Raw genomic sequence first — 23,634 nt, forward strand, 5'->3', positions numbered from 1 at the left:
CTAGAGGGAGCTCGCTACATACAGATTTATACAGCCACCACTAGGAGGAGCTCACTACATACAGATTTATACAGCCACCACTAGGGGGAGCTCACTATATACAGATTTATACAGCCACCAATAGGGAAAGCTCACTACATACAGATTTATACAACCACCACTAGAGGGAGCTCACTACATACAGATTTATACAGCCACCACTAGAGGGAGCTCACTACATACAGATTTATACAGACACCACTAGAGGGAGCTCACTACATACAGATTTATACAGCCACCACTAGAGGAAGCTCACTACATACAGATTTATACAGCCACCACTAGGAGGAGCTCACTACATACAGATTTATACAGCCACCACTAGGGGGAGCTCACTATATACAGATTTATACAGCCACCATTAGGGGGAGTTCACTACATACAGATTTATACAGTCACCACTAGGGGGAGCTCACTATATACAGATTTATACAGCCACCATTAGGGGGAGTTCACTACATACAGATTTATACAGCCACCACTAGGGAGAGCTCACTACATACAGATTTATACAGCCACCACTAGGGGGAGTTCACTACATACAGATTTATACAGCCACCACTAGAGGGAGTTCACTACATACATATTTATACAGCCACCACTAGAGGGAGCTCACTACATACAGATTTATACAGCTACCACTAGAGGAAGCTCACTACATACAGATTTATACAGCCACCACTAGAGGGAGCTCACTACATACAGATTTATACAGCCACCACTAGCGGGAGCTCACAACATACAGATTTATACAGCCACCACTAGGGGGAGCTCACTACATACAGATTTATACAGCCACCACTAGAGGAAGGTCACTACATACAGATTTATACAGCCACCACTAGGAGGAGCTCACTACATACAGATTTATACAGCCACCACTAGGGGGAGCTCACTATATACAGATTTATACAGCCACCATTAGGGGGAGTTCACTACATACAGATTTATACAGCCACCACTAGGGGGAGCTCATTACATACAGATTTATACAGCCACCATTAGAGGAAGCTCACTACATACAGATTTATACAGCCAGCACTAGAGGGAGCTCACTACATACAGATTTATACAGTCACCACTAGAGGGAGCTCACTACATACAGATTTATACAGTCACCACTAGCTGGAGCTCACTACACACAGATTTATACAGTGACCACTAGAGGGAGCTCACTACATACAGATTTGTACAGTCACCACTAGAGGGAGCTCACTACATACAGATTTATACAGCCACCACTAGAGGGAGCTCACTGCATACAGATTTATACAGCCACCACTAGAGGGAGCTCACTACCTACAGATTTATACAGCCACCACTAGAGGGAGCTCACTGCATACAGATTTATACAGCCACCACTAGAGGGAGCTCACTATATACAGATTTATACAGCCACCACTAGGAGGAGCTCACTACATACAGATTTATACAGCCACCACTACAGGGAGCTCACTATATACAGATTTATACAGCCACCACTAGAGGAAGCTCACTACATACAGATTTATACAGTCACCACTAGAGGGAGCTCACTACATACAGATTTATACAGCCACCACTAGAGGGAGCTCACTACATACAGATTTATAGAGCCACCACTAGAGGGAGCTCACTACATACAGATTTATACAGCCACCACTACAGGGAGCTCACTATATACAGATTTATACAGCCACCACTAGAGGAAGCTCACTACATACAGATTTATACAGTCACCACTAGAGGGAGCTCACTACATACAGATTTATACAGCCACCACTAGAGGGAGCTCACTACATACAGATTTATACAGCCACCACTAGAGGAAGCTCACTACATACAGATTTATACAGTCACCACTAGAGGGAGCTCACTACATACAGATTTATACAGCCACCACTAGAGGAAGCTCACTACATACAGATTTATACAGTCACCACTAGAGGGAGCTCACTACATACAGATTTATACAGCCACCACTAGAGGGAGCTCACTACATACAGATTTATACAGCCATCACTAGAGGGAGCTCGCTACATACAGATTTATACAGCCACCACTAGGGGGAGCTCACTATATACAGATTTATACAGCCACCAGTAGGGGGAGCTCACTACATACAGATTTATACAACCACCACTAGAGGGAGCTCACTACATACAGAATTATACAGCCACCACTAGAGGGAGCTCACTACATACAGATTTATACAGACACCACTAGAGGGAGCTCACTACATACAGATTTATACAGCCACCACTAGAGGAAGCTCACTACATACAGATTTATACAGCCACCACTAGGAGGAGCTCACTACATACAGATTTATACAGCCACCACTAGGGGGAGCTCACTATATACAGATTTATACAGCCACCATTAGGGGGAGTTCACTACATACAGATTTATACAGCCACCACTAGGGGGAGCTCACTATATACAGATTTATACAGCCACCATTAGGGGGAGTTCACTACATACAGATTTATACAGCCACCACTAGAAGGAGTTCACTACATACAGATTTATACAGCCACCAGTAGGGGGAGCTCACTACATACAGATTTATACAGTCACCACTAGAGGGGGCTCACTACATACAGATTTATACAGCCACCACTAGAGGGATCTCACCACATACAGATTTATACAGCCACCAGCAGGGGGAGCTCACTACATACAGATTTATACAGTCACCACTAGAGGGGGCTCACTACATACAGATTTATACAGCCACCACTAGAGGGAGCTCACCACATTCAGATTTATACAGCCACCACTAGGGGAGCTCACTACATACAGATTTATACAGCCACCACTAGGGGAGCTCACTACATACAGATTTATACAACCACCACTAGAGGGAGCTCACTACATACAGATTTATACAGCCACCACTAGGGGAGCTCACTACATACAGATTTATACAGCCACCACTAGGGGGGGGGGGCTCACTACATACAGATTTATACAGCCACCACTAGAGGGGGCTCACTACATACAGATTTATACAGCCGCCACAAGGGGGAGCTCACTACATACAGATTTATACAACCACCACTAGAGGGAGCTCACTACATACAGATTTATACAACCACCACTAGAGGGAGCTCACTACATACAGATTTATACAGCCGCCACTATGGGGAGCTCACTACATACAGATTTATACAGACACCACTAGAGGGAGCTCACTACATACAGATTTATACAGCCACCACTAGAGGAAGCTCACTACATACAGATTTATACAGTCACCACTAGAGGGAGCTCGCTACATACAGATTTATACAGCCACCACTAGGAGGAGCTCACTACATACAGATTTATACAGCCACCACTAGGGGGAGCTCACTATATACAGATTTATACAGCCACCATTAGGGAGAGCTCACTACACACAGATTTATACAACCACCACTAGAGGGAGCTCACTACATACAGATTTATACAGCCACCACTAGGAGGAGCTCACTACATACAGATTTATACAGCCACCACTAGGGGGAGCTCACTATATACAGATTTATACAGCCACCATTAGGGGGAGTTCACTACATACAGATTTATACAGCCACCACTAGGGGGAGCTCACTATATACAGATTTATACAGCCACCATTAGGGGGAGTTCACTACATACAGATTTATACAGCCACCACTAGGGAGAGCTCACTATATACAGATTTATACAGCCACCACTAGGGGGAGTTCACTACATACAGATTTATACAGCCACCACTAGAGGGAGTTCACTACATACAGATTTATACAGCCACCACTAGAGGGAGCTCACTACATACAGATTTATACAGCCACCACTAGAGGGAGCTCACTACATACAGATTTATACAGCTACCACTAGAGGAAGCTCACTACATACAGATTTATACAGCCACCACTAGAGGAAGCTTACTACATACAGATTTATACAGTCGCCACTAGGGGGAGCTCACTACATACAGATTTATACAGCCACCACTAGAGGGAGCTCACTACATACAGATTTATACAACCACCACTAGAGGGAGCTCACTACATACAGATTTATACAACCACCACTAGAGGGAGCTCACTACATACAGATTTATACAGCCGCCACTATGGGGAGCTCACTACATACAGATTTATATAGCCGCCACTAGGGGGGGCTCACTACATACAGATTTATACAGCCACCACTAGGGGGGGCTCACTACATACAGATTTATACAGCCGCCACTAGGGGGAGCTCACTACATACAGATTTATACAGTCGCCACTAGGGGGAGCTCACTACATACAGATTTATACAACCACCACTAGAGGGAGCTCACTACATACAGATTTATACAACCACCACTAGAGGGAGCTCACTACATACAGATTTATACAGCCACCACTAGGGGGAGCTCACTACATACAGATTTATACAGTCGCCACTAGGGGGAGCTCACTACATACAGATTTATACAACCACCACTAGAGGGAGCTCACTACATACAGATTTATACAACCACCACTAGAGGGAGCTCACTACATACAGATTTAAACAGCCACCAGTAGGGGGAGCTCACTGCATACAGATTTATACAGTCACCACTAGAGGGGGCTCACTACATACAGATTTATACAGCCACCACTAGAGGGAGCTCACCACATACAAATTTATACAGCCACCACTAGGGGGAGCTCACTACATACAGATTTATACAGTCACCACTAGAGGGAGCTCCCTACATACAGATTTATACAGCCACCACTAGAGGGAGTTCACTACATACAGATTTATACAGCCACCAGTAGGGGGAGCTCACTGCATACAGATTTATACAGTCACCACTAGAGGGGGCTCACTACATACAGATTTATACAGCCACCAGTAGGGGGAGCTCACTACATACAGATTTATACAGACACCACTAGGAGGAGCTCACTACATACAGATTTATACAGCCACCACTACAGGGAGCTCACTATATACAGATTTATACAGCCACCATTAGGGGGAGTTCACTACATACAGATTTATACAGCCACCACTAGAGGGAGCTCACTACATACAGATTTATACAGCCACCACTAGAAGGAGCTCACTACATACAGATTTATACAGCCACCACTAGGGGGAGCTCACTACATACAGATTTATACAGCCACCACTAGAGGGGGCTCACTACATACAGATTTATACAGCCGCCACTAGGGGGAGCTCACTACATACAGATTTATACAGCCACCACTAGAGGGAGCTCACTACATACAGATTTATACAGCCACCACTAGGGGGAGCTCACTACATACAGATTTATACAGCCACCACTAGAGGGAGCTCACTACATACAGATTTATACAGCCACCACTAGAGGGAGCTCACTACATACAGATTTATACAACCACCACTAGAGGGAGCTCACTACATACAGATTTATACAACCACCACTAGAGGGAGCTCACTACATACAGATTTATACAGCCTCCACTATGGGGAGCTCACTACATACAGATTTATATAGCCACCACTAGGGGGGGCTCACTACATACAGATTTATACAGCCACCACTAGGGGGGGCTCACTACATACAGATTTATACAGCCGCCACTAGGGGGAGCTCACTACATACAGATTTATACAGTCGCCACTAGGGGGAGCTCACTACATACAGATTTATACAACCACCACTAGAGGGAGCTCACTACATACAGATTTATACAACCACCACTAGAGGGAGCTCACTACATACAGATTTATACAGCCACCACTAGGGGGAGCTCACTACATACAGATTTATACAGCCACCAGTAGGGGGAGCTCACTGCATACAGATTTATACAGTCACCACTAGAGGGAGCTCACCACATACAGATTTATACAGCCACCACTAGAGGGAGCTCACCACATACAGATTTATACAGCCACCACTAGGGGGAGCTCACTACATACAGATTTATACAGCTACCACTAGAGGAAGCTCACTACATACAGATTTATACAGTCACCACTAGAGGGGGCTCACTACATACAGATTTATACAGCCACCACTAGAGGGAGCTCACCACATACAGATTTATACAGCCACCACTAGGGGAGCTCACTACATACAGATTTATACAGCCACCACTAGGGGAGCTCACTACATACAGATTTATACAGCCACCACTAGGGGGGGGCTCACTACATACAGATTTATACAGCCACCACTAGAGGGGGCTCACTACATACAGATTTATACAGCCGCCACTAGGGGGAGCTCACTACATACAGATTTATACAGCCACCACTAGAGGGAGCTCACTACATACTGATTTATACAGCCACTACTAGGGGGAGCTCACTACATACAGATTTATACAGCCACCACTAGAGGGAGCTCACTACATACAGATTTATACAGCCACCACTAGAGGGAGCTCACCACATACAGATTTATACAACCACCACTAGAGGGAGCTCACTACATACAGATTTATACAACCACCACTAGAGGGAGCTCACTACATACAGATTTATACAGCCGCCACTATGGGGAGCTCACTACATACAGATTTATATAGCCACCACTAGGGGGGGCTCACTACATACAGATTTATACAGCCACCACTAGGGGGGGCTCACTACATACAGATTTATACAGCCGCCACTAGGGGGAGCTCACTACATACAGATTTATACAGTCGCCACTAGGGGGAGCTCACTACATACAGATTTATACAACCACCACTAGAGGGAGCTCACTACATACAGATTTATACAACCACCACTAGAGGGAGCTCACTACATACAGATTTAAACAGCCACCAGTAGGGGGAGCTCACTGCATACAGATTTATACAGTCACCACTAGAGGGGGCTCACTACATACAGATTTATACAGCCACCACTAGAGGGAGCTCACCACATACAGATTTATACAGCCACCACTAGGGGGAGCTCACTACATACAGATTTATACAGTCACCACTAGAGGGAGCTCCCTACATACAGATTTATACAGCCACCACTAGAGGGAGTTCACTACATACAGATTTATACAGCCACCAGTAGGGGGAGCTCACTGCATACAGATTTATACAGTCACCACTAGAGGGGGCTCACTACATACAGATTTATACAGCCACCAGTAGGGGGAGCTCACTACATACAGATTTATACAGACACCACTAGGAGGAGCTCACTACATACAGATTTATACAGCCACCACTACAGGGAGTTCACTATATACAGATTTATACAGCCACCATTAGGGGGAGTTCACTACATACAGATTTATACAGCCACCACTAGAGGGAGCTCACTACATACAGATTTATACAGCCACCACTAGAAGGAGCTCACTACATACAGATTTATACAGCCACCACTAGGGGGAGCTCACTACATACAGATTTATACAGCCACCACTAGAGGGGGCTCACTACATACAGATTTATACAGCCGCCACTAGGGGGAGCTCACTACATACAGATTTATACAGCCACCACTAGAGGGAGCTCACTACATACAGATTTATACAGCCACCACTAGGGGGAGCTCACTACATACAGATTTATACAGCCACCACTAGAGGGAGCTCACTACATACAGATTGATACAGCCACCACTAGAGGGAGCTCACTACATACAGATTTATACAACCACCACTAGAGGGAGCTCACTACATACAGATTTATACAACCACCACTAGAGGGAGCTCACTACATACAGATTTATACAGCCGCCACAATGGGGAGCTCACTACATACAGATTTATATAGCCACCACTAGGGGGGGCTCACTACATACAGATTTATACAGCCACCACTAGGGGGGGCTCACTACATACAGATTTATACAGCCGCCACTAGGGGGAGCTCACTACATACAGATTTATACAGTCGCCACTAGGGGGAGCTCACTACATACAGATTTATACAACCACCACTAGAGGGAGCTCACTACATACAGATTTATACAACCACCACTAGAGGGAGCTCACTACATACAGATTTATACAGCCACCACTAGGGGGAGCTCACTACATACAGATTTATACAGCCACCAGTAGGGGGAGCTCACTGCATACAGATTTATACAGTCACCACTAGAGGGAGCTCACCACATACAGATTTATACAGCCACCACTAGAGGGAGCTCACCACATACAGATTTATACAGCCACCACTAGGGGGAGCTCACTACATACAGATTTATACAGCTACCACTAGAGGAAGCTCACTACATACAGATTTATACAGTCACCACTAGAGGGGGCTCACTACATACAGATTTATACAGCCACCACTAGAGGGAGCTCACCACATACAGATTTATACAGCCACCACTAGGGGAGCTCACTACATACAGATTTATACAGCCACCACTAGGGGAGCTCACTACATACAGATTTATACAGCCACCACTAGGGGGGGCTCACTACATACAGATTTATACAGCCACCACTAGAGGGGGCTCACTACATACAGATTTATACAGCCGCCACTAGGGGGAGCTCACTACATACAGATTTATACAGCCACCACTAGAGGGAGCTCACTACATACAGATTTATACAGCCACTACTAGGGGGAGCTCACTACATACAGATTTATACAGCCACCACTAGAGGGAGCTCACTACATACAGATTTATACAGCCACCACTAGAGGGAGCTCACCACATACAGATTTATACAACCACCACTAGAGGGAGCTCACTACATACAGATTTATACAACCACCACTAGAGGGAGCTCACTACATACAGATTTATACAGCCGCCACTATGGGGAGCTCACTACATACAGATTTATATAGCCACCACTAGGGGGGGCTCACTACATACAGATTTATACAGCCACCACTAGGGGGGGCTCACTACATACAGATTTATACAGCCGCCACTAGGGGGAGCTCACTACATACAGATTTATACAGTCGCCACTAGGGGGAGCTCACTACATACAGATTTATACAACCACCACTAGAGGGAGCTCACTGCATACAGATTTATACAACCACCACTAGAGGGAGCTCACTACATACAGATTTATACAGCCACCACTAGGGGGAGCTCACTACATACAGATTTATACAGCCACCAGTAGGGGGAGCTCACTGCATACAGATTTATACAGTCACCACTAGAGGGGGCTCACTACATACAGATTTATACAGCCACCACTAGAGGGAGCTCACCACATACAGATTTATACAGCCACCACTAGGGGGAGCTCACTACATACAGATTTATACAGTCACCACTAGAGGGAGCTCCCTACATACAGATTTATACAGCCACCACTAGAGGGAGTTCACTACATACAGATTTATACAGCCACCAGTAGGGGGAGCTCACTGCATACAGATTTATACAGTCACCACTAGAGGGGGCTCACTACATACAGATTTATACAGCCACCAGTAGGGGGAGCTCACTACATACAGATTTATACAGACACCACTAGGAGGAGCTCACTACATACAGATTTATACAGCCACCACTACAGGGAGCTCACTATATACAGATTTATACAGCCACCATTAGGGGGAGTTCACTACATACAGATTTATACAGCCACCACTAGAGGGAGCTCACTACATACAGATTTATACAGCCACCACTAGAAGGAGCTCACTACATACAGATTTATACAGCCACCACTATGGGGAGCTCACTACATACAGATTTATATAGCCACCACTAGGGGGGGCTCACTACATACAGATTTATACAGCCACCACTAGGGGGGGCTCACTACATACAGATTTATACAGCCGCCACTAGGGGGAGCTCACTACATACAGATTTATACAGTCGCCACTAGGGGGAGCTCACTACATACAGATTTATACAACCACCACTAGAGGGAGCTCACTACATACAGATTTATACAACCACCACTAGAGGGAGCTCACTACATACAGATTTATACAGCCACCACTAGGGGGAGCTCACTACATACAGATTTATACAGCCACCAGTAGGGGGAGCTCACTGCATACAGATTTATACAGTCACCACTAGAGGGAGCTCACCACATACAGATTTATACAGCCACCACTAGAGGGAGCTCACCACATACAGATTTATACAGCCACCACTAGGGGGAGCTCACTACATACAGATTTATACAGCTACCACTAGAGGAAGCTCACTACATACAGATTTATACAGTCACCACTAGAGGGGGCTCACTACATACAGATTTATACAGCCACCACTAGAGGGAGCTCACCACATACAGATTTATACAGCCACCACTAGGGGAGCTCACTACATACAGATTTATACAGCCACCACTAGGGGAGCTCACTACATACAGATTTATACAGCCACCACTAGGGGGGGGCTCACTACATACAGATTTATACAGCCACCACTAGAGGGGGCTCACTACATACAGATTTATACAGCCGCCACTAGGGGGAGCTCACTACATACAGATTTATACAGCCACCACTAGAGGGAGCTCACTACATACAGATTTATACAGCCACTACTAGGGGGAGCTCACTACATACAGATTTATACAGCCACCACTAGAGGGAGCTCACTACATACAGATTTATACAGCCACCACTAGAGGGAGCTCACCACATACAGATTTATACAACCACCACTAGAGGGAGCTCACTACATACAGATTTATACAACCACCACTAGAGGGAGCTCACTACATACAGATTTATACAGCCGCCACTATGGGGAGCTCACTACATACAGATTTATATAGCCACCACTAGGGGGGGCTCACTACATACAGATTTATACAGCCACCACTAGGGGGGGCTCACTACATACAGATTTATACAGCCGCCACTAGGGGGAGCTCACTACATACAGATTTATACAGTCGCCACTAGGGGGAGCTCACTACATACAGATTTATACAACCACCACTAGAGGGAGCTCACTACATACAGATTTATACAACCACCACTAGAGGGAGCTCACTACATACAGATTTATACAGCCACCAGTAGGGGGAGCTCACTGCATACAGATTTATACAGTCACCACTAGAGGGGGCTCACTACATACAGATTTATACAGCCACCACTAGAGGGAGCTCACCACATACAGATTTATACAGCCACCACTAGGGGGAGCTCACTACATACAGATTTATACAGTCACCACTAGAGGGAGCTCCCTACATACAGATTTATACAGCCACCACTAGAGGGAGTTCACTACATACAGATTTATACAGCCACCAGTAGGGGGAGCTCACTGCATACAGATTTATACAGTCACCACTAGAGGGGGCTCACTACATACAGATTTATACAGCCACCAGTAGGGGGAGCTCACTACATACAGATTTATACAGACACCACTAGGAGGAGCTCACTACATACAGATTTATACAGCCACCACTACAGGGAGCTCACTATATACAGATTTATACAGCCACCATTAGGGGGAGTTCACTACATACAGATTTATACAGCCACCACTAGAGGGAGCTCACTACATACAGATTTATACAGCCACCACTAGAAGGAGCTCACTACATACAGATTTATACAGCCACCACTAGGGGGAGCTCACTACATACAGATTTATACAGCCACCACTAGAGGGGGCTCACTACATACAGATTTATACAGCCGCCACTAGGGGGAGCTCACTACATACAGATTTATACAGCCACCACTAGAGGGAGCTCACTACATACAGATTTATACAGCCACCACTAGGGGGAGCTCACTACATACAGATTTATACAGCCACCACTAGAGGGAGCTCACTACATACAGATTGATACAGCCACCACTAGAGGGAGCTCACTACATACAGATTTATACAACCACCACTAGAGGGAGCTCACTACATACAGATTTATACAACCACCACTAGAGGGAGCTCACTACATACAGATTTATACAGCCGCCACTATGGGGAGCTCACTACATACAGATTTATATAGCCACCACTAGGGGGGGCTCACTACATACAGATTTATACAGCCACCACTAGGGGGGGCTCACTACATACAGATTTATACAGCCGCCACTAGGGGGAGCTCACTACATACAGATTTATACAGTCGCCACTAGGGGGAGCTCACTACATACAGATTTATACAACCACCACTAGAGGGAGCTCACTACATACAGATTTATACAACCACCACTAGAGGGAGCTCACTACATACAGATTTATACAGCCACCACTAGGGGGAGCTCACTACATACAGATTTATACAGCCACCAGTAGGGGGAGCTCACTGCATACAGATTTATACAGTCACCACTAGAGGGAGCTCACCACATACAGATTTATACAGCCACCACTAGAGGGAGCTCACCACATACAGATTTATACAGCCACCACTAGGGGGAGCTCACTACATACAGATTTATACAGTCACCACTAGAGGGGGCTCACTACATACAGATTTATACAGCCACCACTAGAGGGAGCTCACCACATACAGATTTATACAGCCACCACTAGGGGAGCTCACTACATACAGATTTATACAGCCACCACTAGGGGAGCTCACTACATACAGATTTATACAGCCACCACTAGGGGGGGCTCACTACATACAGATTTATACAGCCACCACTAGAGGGGGCTCACTACATACAGATTTATACAGCCGCCACTAGGGGGAGCTCACTACATACAGATTTATACAGCCACCACTAGAGGGAGCTCACTACATACAGATTTATACAGCCACTACTAGGGGGAGCTCACTACATACAGATTTATACAGCCACCACTAGAGGGAGCTCACTACATACAGATTTATACAGCCACCACTAGAGGGAGCTCACCACATACAGATTTATACAACCACCACTAGAGGGAGCTCACTACATACAGATTTATACAACCACCACTAGAGGGAGCTCACTACATACAGATTTATACAGCCGCCACTATGGGGAGCTCACTACATACAGATTTATATAGCCACCACTAGGGGGGGCTCACTACATACAGATTTATACAGCCACCACTAGGGGGGGCTCACTACATACAGATTTATACAGCCGCCACTAGGGGGAGCTCACTACATACAGATTTATACAGTCGCCACTAGGGGGAGCTCACTACATACAGATTTATACAACCACCACTAGAGGGAGCTCACTACATACAGATTTATACAACCACCACTAGAGGGAGCTCACTACATACAGATATATACAGCCACCACTAGGGGGAGCTCACTACATACAGATTTATACAGCCACCAGTAGGGGGAGCTCACTGCATACAGATTTATACAGTCACCACTAGAGGGGGCCCACTACATACAGATTTATACAGCCACCACTAGAGGGAGCTCACCACATACAGATTTATACAGCCACCACTAGGGGGAGCTCACTACATACAGATTTATACAGTCACCACTAGAGGGAGCTCCCTACATACAGATTTATACAGCCACCACTAGAGGGAGTTCACTACATACAGATTTATACAGCCACCAGTAGGGGGAGCTCACTGCATACAGATTTATACAGTCACCACTAGAGGGGGCTCACTACATACAGATTTATACAGCCACCAGTAGGGGGAGCTCACTACATACAGATTTATACAGACACCACTAGGAGGAGCTCACTACATACAGATTTATACAGCCACCACTACAGGGAGCTCACTATATACAGATTTATACAGCCACCATTAGGGGGAGTTCACTACATACAGATTTATACAGCCACCACTAGAGGGAGCTCACTACATACAGATTTATACAGCCACCACTAGAAGGAGCTCACTACATACAGATTTATACAGCCACCACTATGGGGAGCTCACTACATACAGATTTATATAGCCACCACTAGGGGGGGCTCACTACATACAGATTTATACAGCCACCACTAGGGGGGGCTCACTACATACAGATTTATACAGCCGCCACTAGGGGGAGCTCACTACATACAGATTTATACAGTCGCCACTAGGGGGAGCTCACTACATACAGATTTATACAACCACCACTAGAGGGAGCTCACTACATACAGATTTATACAACCACCACTAGAGGGAGCTCACTACATACAGATTTATACAGCCACCACTAGGGGGAGCTCACTACATACAGATTTATACAGCCACCAGTAGGGGGAGCTCACTGCATACAGATTTATACAGTCACCACTAGAGGGAGCTCACCACATACAGATTTATACAGCCACCACTAGAGGGAGCTCACCACATACAGATTTATACAGCCACCACTAGAGGAAGCTCACTACATACAGATTTATACAGTCACCACTAGAGGGGGCTCACTACATACAGATTTATACAGCCACCACTAGAGGGAGCTCACCACATACAGATTTATACAGCCACCACTAGGGGAGCTCACTACATACAGATTTATACAGCCACCACTAGGGGAGCTCACTACATACAGATTTATACAGCCACCACTAGAGGGAGCTCACTACATACAGATTTATACAGCCACTACTAGGGGGAGCTCACTACATACAGATTTATACAGCCACCACTAGAGGGAGCTCACTACATACAGATTTATACAGCCACCACTAGAGGGAGCTCACCACATACAGATTTATACAACCACCACTAGAGGGAGCTCACTACATACAGATATATACAACCACCACTAGAGGGAGCTCACTACATACAGATTTATACAGCCGCCACTATGGGGAGCTCACTACATACAGATTTATATAGCCACCACTAGGGGGGGCTCACTACATACAGATTTATACAGCCACCACTAGGGGGGGCTCACTACATACAGATTTATACAGCCGCCACTAGGGGGAGCTCACTACATACAGATTTATACAGTCGCCACTAGGGGGAGCTCACTACATACAGATTTATACAACCACCACTAGAGGGAGCTCACTACATACAGATTTATACAACCACCACTAGAGGGAGCTCACTACATACAGATTTATACAGCCACCAGTAGGGGGAGCTCACTGCATACAGATTTATACAGTCACCACTAGAGGGGGCTCACTACATACAGATTTATACAGCCACCACTAGAGGGAGCTCACCACATACAGATTTATACAGCCACCACTAGGGGGAGCTCACTACATACAGATTTATACAGTCACCACTAGAGGGAGCTCCCTACATACAGATTTATACAGCCACCACTAGGGAGAGCTCACTGCATACAGATTTATACAGTCACCACTAGAGGGGGCTCACTACATACAGATTTATACAGCCACCAGTAGGGGGAGCTCACTACATACAGATTTATACAGACACCACTAGGAGGAGCTCACTACATACAGATTTATACAGCCACCACTACAGGGAGCTCACTATATACAGATTTATACAGCCACCATTAGGGGGAGTTCACTACATACAGATTTATACAGCCACCACTAGAGGGAGCTCACTACATACAGATTTATACAGCCACCACTAGAAGGAGCTCACTACATACAGATTTATACAGCCACCACTAGGGGGAGCTCACTACATACAGATTTATACAGCCACCACTAGAGGGGGCTCACTACATACAGATTTATACAGCCGCCACTAGGGGGAGCTCACTACATACAGATTTATACAGCCACCACTAGAGGGAGCTCACTACATACAGATTTATACAGCCACCACTAGGGGGAGCTCACTACATACAGATTTATACAGCCACCACTAGAGGGAGCTCACTACATACAGATTGATACAGCCACCACTAGAGGGAGCTCACTACATACAGATTTATACAACCACCACTAGAGGGAGCTCACTACATACAGATTTATACAACCACCACTAGAGGGAGCTCACTACATACAGATTTATACAGCCGCCACTATGGGGAGCTCACTACATACAGATTTATATAGCCACCACTAGGGGGGGCTCACTACATACAGATTTATACAGCCACCACTAGGGGGGGCTCACTACATACAGATTTATACAGCCGCCACTAGGGGGAGCTCACTACATACAGATTTATACAGTCGCCACTAGGGGGAGCTCACTACATACAGATTTATACAACCACCACTAGAGGGAGCTCACTACATACAGATTTATACAACCACCACTAGAGGGAGCTCACTACATACAGATTTATACAGCCACCACTAGGGGGAGCTCACTACATACAGATTTATACAGCCACCAGTAGGGGGAGCTCACTGCATACAGATTTATACAGTCACCACTAGAGGGAGCTCACCACATACAGATTTATACAGCCACCACTAGAGGGAGCTCACCACATACAGATTTATACAGCCACCACTAGGGGGAGCTCACTACATACAGATTTATACAGCTACCACTAGAGGAAGCTCACTACATACAGATTTATACTGTCACCACTAGAGGGGGCTCACTACATACAGATTTATACAGCCACCACTAGAGGGAGCTCACCACATACAGATTTATACAGCCACCACTAGGGGAGCTCACTACATACAGATTTATACAGCCACCACTAGGGGAGCTCACTACATACAGATTTATACAGCCACCACTAGGGGGGGCTCACTACATACAGATTTATACAGCCACCACTAGAGGGGGCTCACTACATACAGATTTATACAGCCGCCACTAGGGGGAGCTCACTACATACAGATTTATACAGCCACCACTAGAGGGAGCTCACTACATACAGATTTATACAGCCACTACTAGGGGGAGCTCACTACATACAGATTTATACAGCCACCACTAGAGGGAGCTCACTACATACAGATTTATACAGCCACCACTAGAGGGAGCTCACCACATACAGATTTATACAACCACCACTAGAGGGAGCTCACTACATACAGATTTATACAACCACCACTAGAGGGAGCTCACTACATACAGATTTATACAGCCGCCACTATGGGGAGCTCACTACATACAGATTTATATAGCCACCACTAGGGGGGGCTCACTACATACAGATTTATACAGCCACCACTAGGGGGGGCTCACTACATACAGATTTATACAGCCGCCACTAGGGGGAGCTCACTACATACAGATTTATACAGTCGCCACTAGGGGCAGCTCACTACATACAGATTTATACAACCACCACTAGAGGGAGCTCACTACATACAGATTTATACAACCACCACTAGAGGGAGCTCACTACATACAGATTTATACAGCCACCACTAGGGGGAGCTCACTACATACAGATTTATACAGCCACCAGTAGGGGGAGCTCACTGCATACAGATTTATACAGTCACCACTAGAGGGGGCTCACTACATACAGATTTATACAGCCACCACTAGAGGGAGCTCACCACATACAGATTTATACAGCCACCACTAGGGGGAGCTCACTACATACAGATTTATACAGTCACCACTAGAGGGAGCTTCCTACATACAGATTTATACAGCCACCACTAGAGGGAGTTCACTACATACAGATTTATACAGCCACCAGTAGGGGGAGCTCACTGCATACAGATTTATACAGTCACCACTAGAGGGGGCTCACTACATACAGATTTATACAGCCACCAGTAGGGGGAGCTCACTACATACAGATTTATACAGACACCACTAGGAGGAGCTCACTACATACAGATTTATACAGCCACCACTACAGGGAGCTCACTATATACAGATTTATACAGCCACCATTAGGGGGAGTTCACTACATACAGATTTATACAGCCACCACTAGAGGGAGCTCACTACATACAGATTTATACAGCCACCACTAGAAGGAGCTCACTACATACAGATTTATACAGCCACCACTAGGGGGAGCTCACTACATACAGATTTATACAGCCAGCACTAGAGGGGGCTCACTACATACAGATTTATACAGCCGCCACTAGGGGGAGCTCACTACATACAGATTTATACAGCCACCACTAGAGGGAGCTCACTACATACAGATTTATACAGCCACCACTAGGGGGAGCTCACTACATACAGATTTATACAGCCACCACTAGAGGGAGCTCACTACATACAGATTTATACAACCACCACTAGAGGGAGCTCACTACATACAGATTTATACAACCACCACTAGAGGGAGCTCACTACATACAGATTTATACAGCCGCCACTATGGGGAGCTCACTACATACAGATTTATATAGCCACCACTAGGGGGGGCTCACTACATACAGATTTATACAGCCACCACTAGGGGGGGCTCACTACATACAGATTTATACAGCCGCCACTAGGGGGAGCTCACTACATACAGATTTATACAGTCGCCACTAGGGGGAGCTCACTACATACAGATTTATACAACCACCACTAGAGGGAGCTCACTACATACAGATTTATACAACCACCACTAGAGGGAGCTCACTACATACAGATTTATACAGCCACCACTAGTGGGAGCTCACTACATACAGATTTATACAGCCACCAGTAGGGGGAGCTCACTGCATACAGATTTATACAGTCACCACTAGAGGGAGCTCACCACATACAGATTTATACAGCCACCACTAGGGGGAGCTCACTACATACAGATTTATACAGTCACCACTAGAGGGAGCTCCCTACATACAGATTTATACAGCCACCACTAGAGGGGGCTCACTACATACAGATTTATACAGCCACCAGTAGGGGGGGCTCACTACATACAGATTTATACAGCCACCACTAGAGGGAGCTCACCACATACAGATTTATACAGCCACCACTAGGGGGAGCTCACTACATACAGATTTATACAGTCACCACTAGAGGGAGCTCCCTACATACAGATTTATACAGCCACCACTAGAGGGAGTTCACTACATACAGATTTATACAGCCACCAGTAGGGGGAGCTCACTGCATACAGATTTATACAGTCACCACTAGAGGGGGCTCACTACATACAGATTTATACAGCCACCAGTAGGGGGAGCTCACTACATACAGATTTATACAGTCACCACTAGAGGGGGCTCACTACATACAGATTTATACAGCCACCACTAGAGGGAGCTCACCACATACAGATTTATACAGCCACCACTAGGGGAGCTCACTACATACAGATTTATACAGCCACCACTAGGGGAGCTCACTACATACAGATTTATACAGCCACCACTAGAGGGGGCTCACTACATACAGATTTATACAGCCACCACTAGGGGGGGGCTCACTACATACAGATTTATACAGCCACCACTAGAGGGGGCTCACTACATACAGATTTATACAGCCGCCACTAGGGGGAGCTCACTACATACAGATTTATACAACCACCACTAGAGGGAGCTCACTACATACAGATTTATACAACCACCACTAGAGGGAGCTCACTACATACAGATTTATACAGCCGCCACTATGGGGAGCTCACTACATACAGATTTATACAGCCACCACTAGGGGGGGCTCACTACATACAGATTTATACAGCCACCACTAGGGGGGGCTCACTACATACAGATTTATACAGCCGCCACTAGGGGGAGCTCACTACATACAGATTTATACAGTCGCCACTAGGGGGAGCTCACTACATACAGATTTATACAACCACCACTAGAGGGAGCTCACTACATACAGATTTATACAACCACCACTATAGGGAGCTCACTACATACAGATTTATACAGCCACCACTAGGGGGAGCTCACTACATACAGATTTATACAGCCGCCACTAGGGGGAGCTCACTACATACAGATTTATACAGTCGCCACTAGGGGGAGCTCACTACATACAGATTTATACAGCTACCACTAAAGGGAGCTCACTACATGCAGATTTATATAGCAACCACTAGGGGGAGCTCACTACATACAGATTTATACAACCACCACTAGGAGCTCACTACATACAGATTTATACAGCCACCACTAGAGGGAGCTCACTACATACAGATTCATACAGCCACCACTAGGGGGAGCTCACTACATACAGATTTATACAGCCACCACTAGGGGGAGCTCACTACATACAGATTTATACAGCCACCACTAGGGGGAGCTCACTACATATAGATTTATACAGCCACCACTAGGGGGAGCTCACTACATACAGATTTATAGAGCCACCACTAGAGGGAGCTCAATACATATAGATTTATACAGCCACCACTAGAGGGAGCTCACTACATATAGATTTATAGAGCCACCATTAGGGGGAACTCACTACATACAGATTTATAGAGCCACCACTAGGGGGAGCTCACTACATATAGATTTATACAGCCACCACTAGGGGGAGCTCACTACATACAGATTTATAGAGCCACCACTAGAGGGAGCTCACTACATATAGATTTATACAGCCACCACTAGAGGGAGCTCACTACATATAGATTTATAGAGCCACCATTAGGGGGAACTCACTACATACAGATTTATAGAGCCACCACTAGGGGGAGCTCACTACATACAGATTTATACAGCCACCACCAGAGGAAGCTCACTACATATAGATTTATACAGCCACCACTAGGGGGAGCTCTCTACATACAGATTTATAGAGCCACCACTAGAGGGAGCTCACTACATATAGATTTATAGAGCCACCACTAGAGGGAGCTCACTACATACAGATTTATACAGCCACCACTAAAGGGATCTCACTACATACAGATTTATACAGCCATCACTAGGGGGAGCTCACTACATACAGATTTATACAGCCATCACTAGGGGGAGCTCACTACATACAGATTTATACAGCCATCACTAGGGAGAGTTCCATGCATACAGATTTATACAGCCACCTCTAGGGGGAGCTCACTATATACAGATTTATACAGCCACCACTAGGGGGAGCTCACTACATATAGATTTATACAGCCACCACTAGAGGGAGCTCACTACATATAGATTTATAGAGCCACCACTAGAGGAAGCTCACTACATATAGATTTATATAGCCACCACTAGGGGGAGCTCTCTACATACAGATTTATAGAGCCACCACTAGAGGAAGCTCACTACATATAGATTTATACAGCCACCACTAGGGGGAGCTCTCTACATACAGATTTATACAGCCACCACTACAGGGAGCTCACTACATACAGATTTATCCAGCCACCACTAGAGGGAGCTCACTATATACAGATTTATACAGCCACCACTAGAGGGAGCTCACTACATACAGATTTATACAGCCACCACTAGAGGGAGCTCACTATATATAGATTTATCCAGCCACCACTAGAGGGAGCTCACTACATACAGATTTATACAGCCACCACTAGAGGGAGCTCACTACATATGGCTTCTCGTTGCACTCAATGATAAATTTGTCAGTAACCCAAGCTCTGCTGCTTTAGCTGTTTGAATAAAGGCTGGGGATCCGGCGCTCTGTATTAGAGCCATTCCTACCTTTATATTATGAAATTTATCGGCACAGACTTCTGGAGTTAGAAATATTAAATTTAACTTTAGAAGAGTCTTTAATAACTGCTTAATAATTCAATAACCTTAGTACTTCAATTGTTCTTGGTGTCTGTGAATGTAAACTCTAGTAGAAAGCTTCAGAACTTTTCAGTTATATGGTGATTATTTTTAATTTACAGAAGTCAGGAACATCCCTGTGACTCGGGTCCGCTATCAGTTGCAGAGCTTGTGCTGCTGATGAACCCGTGTTCTTACCCGGCCCGGGCGCTGCCACTGTTACCTCTTGTTGCATCACTGTCATCATGGTTCGTCTCCTATAGATGTCCCTGAACGCTGCGGCACTCATCTCTCTCCTCTCCTTTACTCCAGGCCCATAGCTGGCTCCTACACTGATATATTGCAGCAAACGATCAACTAGGACGGGATGATGTTTTGTCATCTAGATGTAAACGATGGATGTTTGCATTCACTGACTGCAAGGAAAGAACTGGAAACCGGTGAGAGGCCGAGACACAAAGTCTACTCGAAAGTCTAAGAACTTTACTGGACACAAGGAAGGGACACGTGTCACAATCTCATAGCTCTGAGGTGCGGATCCCGTGGATCCAAATCACCATCCACATCAGTAGTTTCATGGCAGTTAGGTCTGGACATTGAAGTGAATGGTAATTTTGAAAATTTCAAATTGACAGAATAGGAAGTGTTGTCATGGGATTAGCACAGGGGATATTTAATGGTTTTTACATATATGATAAACTGGTACATAAATCTTTTTGGGTGGAAAGGGAAAAATACAGAAATAAAATAATGTGCAGATTTATGCAACCACACCCTTAAACTAATACCTTGTTGATGTACTGTTTGAATTTCTGACAGTATTTGGTCTTTTTGAGTCAGGGTCTACCACACAGCACATCTAGACTTGGTGATCTTTGCCCACTCCACATCTGTCAGATTGCGGGGTCATCTCCTCTGTACAGCGCCCTCTTCAGGTCACTACAGATTTTTCATTGGATTCAGGTCTGGGCTCGGGCTGGACCATTACAAAATCTTTGATCTTTTTCTGGAGAAGCTGTTCTTTTGGTGATTTGAAGGTCGCTTAGGGTCGATGTGCTGAAAAATTAAATTCCTCTTCATCTTCAGTTTTTTGGCAGAGACCTGAAGGTTTTGTTACAAAATTGATTAATATTTGTAACATGCTGTTTAGAATTCCCTCCACCTTGACTAAAGTCCCAGTTCCAGCTGCTTAAAACAGCGCTAAAGCACAATGCTGCCCCCACCATGCTTCACTGTGTGGACGGTGATCTTCTGGTGATGCACAGTTTTGGGTTTGCACCAAACATATCTTTTGGAATTATGGCCAAAAAGTTCCACCTTTGTCTCATCACAGTATAACACGTTTTCCCACATTCTTTTGGCAGACTTCATGTAGGTTTTGGCCAAAAAAAAAGTCCGGCTTAAATATTTTTCTTAGTAAAAAAAAAAAAAAAAAACTCCCATTTTTGTCACATGGAGCCAATAACCAATACTTGCCAGAAATTCCGGCAGCTCCTTTCATGTTGCTGTCGGCCTCTTGGCATCCGCCCTGACCAATTTTCTTTTTGTCTTTTAATCAATTTTTGAGGGACGTCCAGTTCTAAGTAATGTCAATGTTGTGCCAAATATTAAGCCCCTTCTTCATAACGTCTTCACAGTGTCCATGGCTGATCTAATAGCTTAAAAATGTTTGTGTATCTTTCTATTGACTGATAACTTTCAACAATAAGATCCTTTGCTGTGTTGTCAGCTGTTTATAGACCATGGCTTTTTGTATACAATGATACTAAGAAAATGTCAGGAAAAACCCGCTAAAAAGCTGTTAATCAGAGTCCCTGTAAATGACGGTGGCCGTGCACGGACTACTATGTAACTTGAGGGGAAATGTGATTGGCTGATCTGAACACAAACTCATCCCCAATTATAAGAGGGTGCTCACATTTATGCAACCGCATTATTTTATTATTCCTCTTAAAATTATTTCAGTTTCTTCCTCAATGGATTTGTACAGATTATGAGCGATACTAAAGGGAGAAAAAGTTCTGAAATTCATCTTCTTAGTACGATTTCTTTAACATAACAGAAATCTGGCATTTTAACAGGAGGGTGTAGAGTTTATAATCCACTGTGTGTATATTACACATTGTAGCTCCTCAACTGTTAAGGGGCTGTTCATAGGACCTTCTGGTCAGTGGTGTCCAATCCTGGGGTCCCTACAGGTCCAGGGGGATTCAAGGGTCTGCAGTATTACTATACCTCTGCAGCCCCTTCCAGTTTTTATGTGCTCCGTCGCTGTTGCACATCT

General features: G+C 45.1%; 1 long non-coding RNA gene across 1 annotated transcript in view; it reads left to right on the forward strand.

Annotated features, from left to right (window-relative positions):
• The window catches only part of LOC141264138 (uncharacterized), a 43,426-nt gene extending 21,300 nt beyond the window's left edge, over positions 1-22,126 (forward strand). Inside the window, exon 3 of the long non-coding RNA XR_012319803.1 lies at positions 21,663-22,126. This is a non-coding gene — a long non-coding RNA (uncharacterized lncRNA). The remainder of the gene's footprint in view (positions 1-21,662) is intronic.
• The last annotated feature ends 1,508 nt before the right edge of the window (positions 22,127-23,634 follow it).

The sequence above is a fragment of the Phyllobates terribilis genome, unplaced genomic scaffold (assembly GCF_046119375.1).
Source record: "Phyllobates terribilis strain yellow unplaced genomic scaffold, ASM4611937v1 Scaffold_4__5_contigs__length_816908805, whole genome shotgun sequence".
In the NCBI taxonomy this organism is placed as follows: Eukaryota; Metazoa; Chordata; class Amphibia; order Anura; family Dendrobatidae; genus Phyllobates; species Phyllobates terribilis.